This window comes from Triticum dicoccoides, chromosome 6B (genome assembly GCF_002162155.2).
Source record: "Triticum dicoccoides isolate Atlit2015 ecotype Zavitan chromosome 6B, WEW_v2.0, whole genome shotgun sequence".
In the NCBI taxonomy this organism is placed as follows: Eukaryota; Viridiplantae; Streptophyta; class Magnoliopsida; order Poales; family Poaceae; genus Triticum; species Triticum dicoccoides.
In genome coordinates, this window is record NC_041391.1 from 341,117,791 (window position 1) to 341,126,353 (window position 8,563).

Below are 8,563 nucleotides of genomic sequence, written 5' to 3' on the forward strand. Positions count from 1 at the left end.
CATGGCCAACATGTTGGGAAACATTGCATGGAAAACAAAAAAAATTCTATGCACATGCCAGATCTATCAATGGAGATGCATATCAAGGAGAGGGGGAGAGTGTGTCTACGTACCCTCGTAGACCGTAAGTGGAAGCCTTTAGTAATGTGGTTGATGTAGTCGAACTTCTTCACGCTCCAACCGATCAAGTACCGAACGTACAATACCTCTGAGTTCTGCACACGTTCAGCTCGGTGACGTCCTCCGCCTTCTTGATCCAGCAAGATGGTGAGGTAGTAGATGAGTTCCGACAGCATGACGGCATGGTGACGGTGATGGTGAAGTGATCTCCGCAGGGCTTCACCTAAGCACTACGAAAATATGACTGAGGGACAAAACTTTGGAGAGGGGCGGCGCACAAAGCTAGAATAATGTCATGGGTTGTGTGGCGCCCCCTCGCTCATATATACACATCCGGGCTATTCTGTTTCGTGAAACAGAATATTATTCTCTTACCCTACTTGAACTGACGGTTTCAGGCGGTTGTACTGATGAGTTCGAGCGGTGTACTGATGAGTTCGAGCGGTTGAACTGATGCTTTCCTTTTCCCTTAAAAATCGTCTTGTTTAGCTCAAATTTTTCTGAATTTTTTTCGTGTAATATATCATTGAAAAGCTCTTGATATCTACATTATAGTCATATAATTTGTTTTTGCAAAAAAGTTATTGTTTAAGAGCAGTTTTGAAAAACCATTTTTTCATAACCAAAAAAGCGAATCGTATTTTGGACTCAATTTTCAAACGGTTTGTCAGAATTGAGCAAATAAGATGGCGTTGGAAACTGGTAAAAATCCGAATCTTCCATATATCTATTGTTTTTTCAAGTTCTGTACAATTTAAAAGTAATTTGAAAAACGGTAAAATTCTGTGCGTACTCGCCTTTTTTTGCAAACGGTTTGTTGGATTGACGCAAATGATACGGCGTTGGAAAGCTATGGAAAATGCGCAACTTTTTCCTATTGAATGTTATTCTAATTCCTTACGGTTTAAAAACGAATTAGAATACAGTCAAATTTGATTTCAAACGTGATTTTTTTAAGAAGTTTGTTGAAATGGGGCAAATAATATACCCTTGGATAGCTATGGAAAATGCGAAAGTTAGTCATATGGAACGTTATCTCTAATTCGCAACTATTTAAGAGTAATTTTGAATAAGGTGAAACCCATCGTGTTGTTTTTTCCTGTCAAAAAACAGAGTACTTGTACTGATCTATGTCTGTGTTTGTACTGAGGTATTTTTCACAGAGTAGTTATGAATACGGTGATACCGGTTGTGTTATCTTTTTTGTTTTTTGAAACATAGTACTCGAACTGATCTCCTTTATGGTTTTGTGCTTTACTATATTATCGTCCCCGAACTTGCATGGTTTATATCATTGAACTGAATAATATTTTCTTTCATCAGTTTACTGCCCATTTTTTTGAACAGTGAATGTGAAAATGACTCCCACATCCATCATATACTGGGAGCTTCCACTCGAACTTATCGTACCAGAGAGTTTGTACTTCTCAAAATAACCACTGAAGTTATTTTTGTGCAATAAATTTTTAGAGGTATGATATTCACAGTAAAAAATTCCACAATAATGTAACTGCAGAGGCTGTAACTGGATTTTTCTTTCGATAAACAGTGGCGCTATAAGTCACATGTTATAGATACAACATACAAAGCCAAATATTGTACAAAACTCATACATTTCAGACCAAAGATTTTAGTGCAAAAACGGTAGAAAATTATACATGGACCGAGTCCTTGTGTTTTCTTTCTTCAGTGTCCAGATCATACACAAAAAACATACACCTAACACATGCACTGCACACACAAGTGCAAACTCTCACAGTAGATTTTGTTCTGCGAACTCCTAGAGTTCTTGTGTTTTGAACTCTTCTGGTTGAACCTCCCATTGAAATAGTCTTTGCCATGATATACAATCTGCAACTGTGCATCACATATGCATTTAGTTCAAATTCCAGGAATTATCACTAAGGAACAGTTCAAAAGCAACCACACACAAGTTCAATAGAAGCACATGGCAAAAACTATCTACAAAAGGTAGCACAGGCACAAAAGTTTAGTACTAGTAAGGTACAATTAGACAAGTTCAGCACAATTAACCGAAGGTAACTGGAAACATAAATATAGATGCAAGTTCCAACTTTTTTCGTGAACTGGTGTGGATGAGATGTAAACCCAGACCAAGGTGAGTTGCAAACTTATGAGAAATAATTCTGTTAAACACCTAGCTTCAGTACAATCATCTATGAAAAGTTATCTAGTTCCAAATTATGACCTTGAAGAATAATTCTCATAAGCATTAGAATAAGCACGTAGAAGAGTGCTGAGGGCACACATAATTTTGGGGGTATTTCCTAAAGCTTCTACACTTCTTTTTAAGTAGACAAAAATGATGAAAGGAAACACACTTTGTAAGATGTACTGAAAAAGCCTAAAAAGGCGAAGTGAAATGTTTTGAACCTCCAGGAAGCCTCTCGACAAACTGAAACTTCGTGTATCCCAGGAGGTTGACCTGCAGAGGAGCACGAACTAGAATATTAAGCATCAACTTCTACAACTTATATACACATGAAACATGAATTTCTACATCTTGTTTTGAACTTCTAGTAATTTATCAAGTATTGATAAAACCAAACAAGGGTGATGGGTGTTGAACCAGATCCCTCAGCCTCATCTCTAAACATTACCCTTTAATCTTCCTGAACTTAATTCCTCTCATCTATGTACATTGGCAATGGACTGCTCGTGCACAAGGAGATGTACTGCTCTCCTGGGATGGAGGGGCGAAGTGTGTGCCTCCTGAGCCGCAGGGTAGAACTGCTTCGGGTTGTGTCCTTGAATGACCCGGTGTGGCGGCGGTGAATGGTATGGGCAGTGCAGCGATGGAGCCCCACCAGCAGTGGCAGGAGGCTCGACGCAATCAGCCTAGCAGCTGCGACGGTGAACTGCTTGGGGCAGTCGGGTTGGACTGTTGGTCGCCTAATTCATTATCCCACGAATGTGCTCGCCTAATTCCCGGTACAACCTATGAAGGTCCTAGAACATCTAATTCATTATCCAACGAATGTTCTTGACTAATGACTTGTTTATTATCACTGACAGTGAGCCGGAAAAAACCTTGCCGATCCATCTATGACGGCCTACGAAAGAAAGGTTCTGCCTTTCTTCCCTCAGGTCTGAGTGAAGAGCACCCGTAGTTCAATTCAAAATAAAATGACAGTTCGAACGGAGGCACGAAGATCTTTACAGTCGAGAGCTGGAGAGGAGAAATTTTGAGTAGGGTGTACCTCATGATGGCTGGGGAAGGGGCGCTGCAATGGTAAACGGCCTCGGGCGACAGGTTTGGTGTGCATCTCCCTGTATCAGTGCTGACGCTCCCTCTTGTCTCCTGTCAAGAAAGAAGATTGAGGTCACCAATGGCGTTTTCAAGGGAATTAATTAGCATGCATTTCATCGACATGAGCGGCTCGATGGATCGGTAGCTCTACAGGAGCTCATGAATACGCCACAACTCCAGCAGCAATGCCCTGAGTAGTCCACCCTCTACATCTTCCCCTTATACTTTTGAAACCAGAAAAAATGAAGCAGGTAGTCGGTACATGAAGAATGAGAGAAAGGAAAGTCAAAAGAACTTTAGCATCCTACAACTACTTCTGCAATTTATCCTAATCCCTTTTGCTCAGTGCTTGAAATGTCCTACAATAATTAAGAAATAGAAAGGGAAGTGGTGAGAGCTTTCGATTTAACTTTCAACGCTTTTTCTTTTGAACTTATATGAAGTCTTTGTTTAAAAAAATGTAAATACAATGTTCCTAATCTGCAATAAAACATATTTTTCTGGGAAAGTGAAAACAATGAGACACCGAACCCTCTCTCTAATACACACAGAACTGATGGTAGAATACATAGCGAGTTGCTAATAATGTTTTTGATTTTCCCCTTAGGAAACATGATCTTTTCTTCTTATGATATATAAAACAAAACTATCTCTCCAACACACATCGAACTATTCGCACATTTCTCTATGGACTGAGGAAAGAATACCTAGTGAAATAACATTTACTAGTACTAGTCTTGAGAAAACAAGAGCTCAAATGCCAAGCAAGGAGTTTCTGTGTTAGGTTTGAACTGATGGCCTACCTGTAAGTAAACCAAGGATCTCATAATGCTGCCCTAGAAGATCAAAGCCAGTAAGTTACCAAGGATGAGGATTTGTTTTGGTGCTGTTATGGTACTGTTACACAAACATTGCTTTATTTCAGAACTGGCAATAGAATTACGATTGTCTATTTGAGAATCGGATTCAAAACTGGCAATCTATATATTTGGAAAGAAATGCAACACAGCAAGAATGCTTGATTATGTAATTTTTTTGCAACAGAAGCTACTATTGGAACTCGTGTACCATGTACAAGTTCGGTTCTGAAAATAAAATTAACAGTACAAGAAATAAATAATGAGAGTGCAACTCTTGAAAAGTTGTGCTAATTAATTGCTAGGGTAGCAAAAAATAAAACATTACACAACATACTAATGGTAGTACAGAATGGTTCTTTTTTGCACATTTTTTCTGGGTTAAGTTCCTATGGCCAGTAGCTATCAAGGATTCAAGTGAACTCTCAGTAAAAGTAATTTTGTACTCCTCATGTAGAAATACCTGGACTTACTGTCACATGTGTTGTTTGTTATCCAGAACACAACAACTTTTCTCTATGCTACTCTCTCTAAGCTACTGATTGTCAATACATCATTTTGTTTTTTTGAGTAACACATTCATCAAAATATTACTGCCTATGAGATGAGAGATGATATGAGAGAGCAATATTACTGCCTACAAGAGAGAGGTTCTTCCTTCTTCCCTCAGGTCTGAATCAAGAGCAGCCCTAGTTCAATTCAAAATAAAATGGCAGTTCGAACGCGGGGCATGAAAATCTTCACCGTCGGGAGATGGAGAGGAAAGATTTCGAGCAGGGCGTACCTCACAATGACTAGGAAGGAGGCGCTGGGACGTTGAACGGCCTCCGGTGGCGGTGTTGGACCGCTGGACGCAGCCGTGTCGGACCACCCACTAGGACAACGCTGAAAGGTGGCGGGGAGCGTCGCTGAGGGTACCAGAAGGAGGCGGAGGGGCAACACCTGAACTAATACAAGAACATCTGGAAAGAATGAATTATTTTAGTCCTCATACACCAAAGAGAAATCCAAAAAAAGTTGAACCTTCTGAAGCATAACAACCTGCTGTGTGTTTGTCAAGAAAAAGTTGAACCTTCAGAAGCATAACTATGCTAGCTTATGCATCCCGAATTTGCAACATGCAGCTTCGGTTATAGTAGAACCAATGTCAAGTAACAACCAAGGTTATTTCATCCCTTTAAATTCTTGGCATGTAATTCCCTATAGAATTGTCAGCTCCTTAAACTTGTCTTCTACATAGAAATCAACATCAATATCTGAACTTCACGGGATGACATTTTCGAACTTAGCTGGGGAATAATTTTCTCAAAAATCATGTTTGAACTAAATAACTATCAGCGTCTGAACTGATGTAAAATCTTTTTTGTTGAACTGCTGCCGAAGCCCCTGCATATTGAACTACTATATAATGTATAAACCTAATTGTTTTTTCTATAACACACATGAAACTGTATTTGTGTTTACTTTATGAACTGATGATAAATTACATCATGAAAACTGTCATCTGGTCTGACCCTGCGTTGAGTTGTGAGGTTAGATTTTTTTGGCATGTCACCTGATGTGAAAACTGCAATTGGAAAGGCTGAACATTAAGTGGTAATTAAAGAAGGCTACCAAACGAATGAAAGTAGCATTTTTTAATATAAATAGCCACACTATTTTTTTGAAGACACACATTGAACCGTTTCCGAGGTTCTAATGAGCTGATGATAGAAAACATGTTGAACTGAAATTTGGGTTTCCAGAACTACTGAATGTTTTGGGTTCTTCTATGAACATTTATTGTTACCTTTTTCTGAACTCCAAAGCACTATTACAATTACAATACACACATGTACTACAGAGCAGTGTGTATTTGTATTGTCCATAACAACGAATTAACTAAAAACAACTAATTTATGAAGGAAACAATTTTTGAACTTGGTTTGAGCTTCATTTCTCAGATTTTTGAACTCCTACTGTAGGTATACTTGAACTTGCGTGACACGTTTTATTCAGTTGAAAAACAACTGATTTTTGAACTCTTGCGGCTAACATACCTGATTTATTTCAGTGAAGGGCTGCCACCATGTTGTCAAAACACAGCTTGATTTATTTCAATGAAGCAAAAGTTGGCCGGAGATTTGTTCCTTGCATCTAGACAAATTTATAAGTTATAACATGAGATATTCTATCAAACAGAGAGCTTTTAGTTTACTTGGTGGTGAAATACGAAATACGAAATTTATGGAAAGTATATTTGAACTAATGTATCCTTTTTCTAGTTACTGAATTGCTAACCACTCCAAATAAACTCTTAACTATGGCAAGTATTTTTTAACTGACCTTTTCCATGTTTTTTGTGTGTGTCTTTTCCCAAATCTTTTCCGACCCTCTTCTTTGAACTTTTATATTTATTTTTCATGAACTATTTAAGTTACCCTAGTTGAACTTCTAGCGTTTTCTTTCTTTTACTAATTTTGCTTTGTCCAATATCATCTTTGTCTCGTAGTTTCCCATCCATCTCACTATGTTCGAACTTTTGGCAATTCTAAACCTGAACTATTTGTGAAAACACATGCTCCGGTACAATCTGAGACGCCAACTCAAGCAAAACAATCAGTACTATTCACATCTATTAACAACGGCTTGAGATGCTCATGTAGAGGCTAGTGCAAGCTACTAGTACTAGGCATCCAGCGTGGTTGGAACAAACAAGATGAACAAGTGATTTAACGGAGCAACACTACATACACAGGCATGAATAGGAACAATGCTATGTACCTGGAGACCGGCCACAATAGCAAGCGACACATGTGACTATGCCAAACTTAACCACGGTGAGGCGGCCACCAGTAGCGGACCGTCGCCGAAGCCCTTATTGAATGGACACATGCAACGAACACCTGCATTTTGTTTACTGAAACTCATGCTCCCAAAATAATGAATGGAACAACTGCACCATATTCATTCATCTGTAGCAGCTTCTGTATGATATCAATCAGATTAAGGGAGAGAAAATCAACACGTACTCTTCTACTTTGATGGAGAGGGGGCTATACCGAAGAACTTTCAACAAAATGCAGATACTTGTAACTGTTGATTTTTCAGAAAGAAATCGGTATTAGCACCATAAACCTTTGAATTTCTTCAAATGATTAATCTTCAGCTAACCGCTCAAGGACAAGTGAACTTACAGGGCTAGGCACCATGTGGTTCAGCCATTTGCCAACTTTACCATCTATTTATTGAGAATCATCAACAAGATCGACTTTCATGTCCGCTCCATATGGGTATACTCCTGGACTTCAACTTGAGCTGAATTTTTATTTGAGATTTCACTTGAACTTGCTTTATTTTCTCCTGTTGTTCGAAGCTACGGTAGAATTGATCAGATAGTACACGGAACTGAAAATACAGAGAAAACTAATTAGTTGGACGAAACATCTCTTTTCATTCATTTATGTTATACTGGATCGTACCCATTAGCAAAGCGCTCCAGTAATTGAAGCAAATGGCAAAAAAGCTTGCTGTCATTTACAAGGTTCGATCTTTTTAGCTTTCAAGAACCTTGACCAGTTTCAAACATGCAGTTTCTAAGACCGTCACTAGTTCAGCTTAAGTCCACCTTGAGTACTTTTTGTTTGAGTTGATCTCTTGCAGGTCGACTAGTCCAGCGAGGAGAAGCAGTGGGAGGCGGGCCACAGAAAAGCCATGACCTGCTCCGAAAAGTAAGCTCAACAGTCACTATGATCATCCAATCCAATAGTACAACTGAATATTTGTAATGCTTCAATACACACAGAATGCACACACTTATGTTCAGAGAGCCAACCTATTTAAGTTCAGAGAATAAATGTATTTAAGCTTAAATACCAAATGTGTTTAGGTTCAGAGAACAAAACAATCTTCAGTGTGATTTTTTGTGTACGCATAATTGCAGAAGCAACATAGTTGTACTGCATCTTTAAGAATTCTAGAACTTCTGAAAAAAGTGCAGGCAGAGGTTATGTTGCTGCTAGCTAGTCAAATCTATGGCAGCGGATGGTCATAAGACAAGCACCATACCGGGAAGGCGACGAGGAAGCTGCCGACCTAAACATCTCCTTTCCTTCTCTATACAAGGTCTTTGAACCTCGTACATGGGAGGGGTTGTACTGCATGCGAGGCGGTGGGGGTTGGCGGCTCTGTGTAGTCTGGAGCGAGTTTGGAGTAGGGAGGAGACGCTTGCCATGGCTAGGAGAAGTCAGGAGGAAGAAGAGTGGGTGGCGTCACGATGGGGCAGGTGCAGAACTGGGGGTTGCCACGCAGGGGATGGGGGATGGGGCGCGACCCA

The 8,563-nt window shown here is 39.5% G+C and overlaps 1 long non-coding RNA gene across 3 annotated transcripts; it reads right to left on the bottom strand.

The window, feature by feature from the left end:
* Positions 1 to 1,645: 1,645 nt before the first annotated feature.
* LOC119320205 lies at positions 1,646 to 6,331 on the bottom strand. 3 transcript variants are annotated; one of them, XR_005154847.1, is made up of 6 exons: positions 6,288 to 6,331; positions 5,290 to 5,477; positions 5,033 to 5,210; positions 3,342 to 3,442; positions 2,515 to 2,566; positions 1,646 to 1,977 (listed from the first exon to the last, which is right to left on the bottom strand). It is a non-coding gene; the product is annotated as an uncharacterized LOC119320205 (long non-coding RNA). The 3 variants fall into 3 exon arrangements; XR_005154848.1 differs by having other exon boundaries at positions 5,290 to 5,480; positions 6,288 to 6,328; XR_005154846.1 differs by lacking the exon at positions 6,288 to 6,331 and having other exon boundaries at positions 5,290 to 6,241.
* Between the last annotated feature and the right edge of the window lie 2,232 nt (positions 6,332 to 8,563).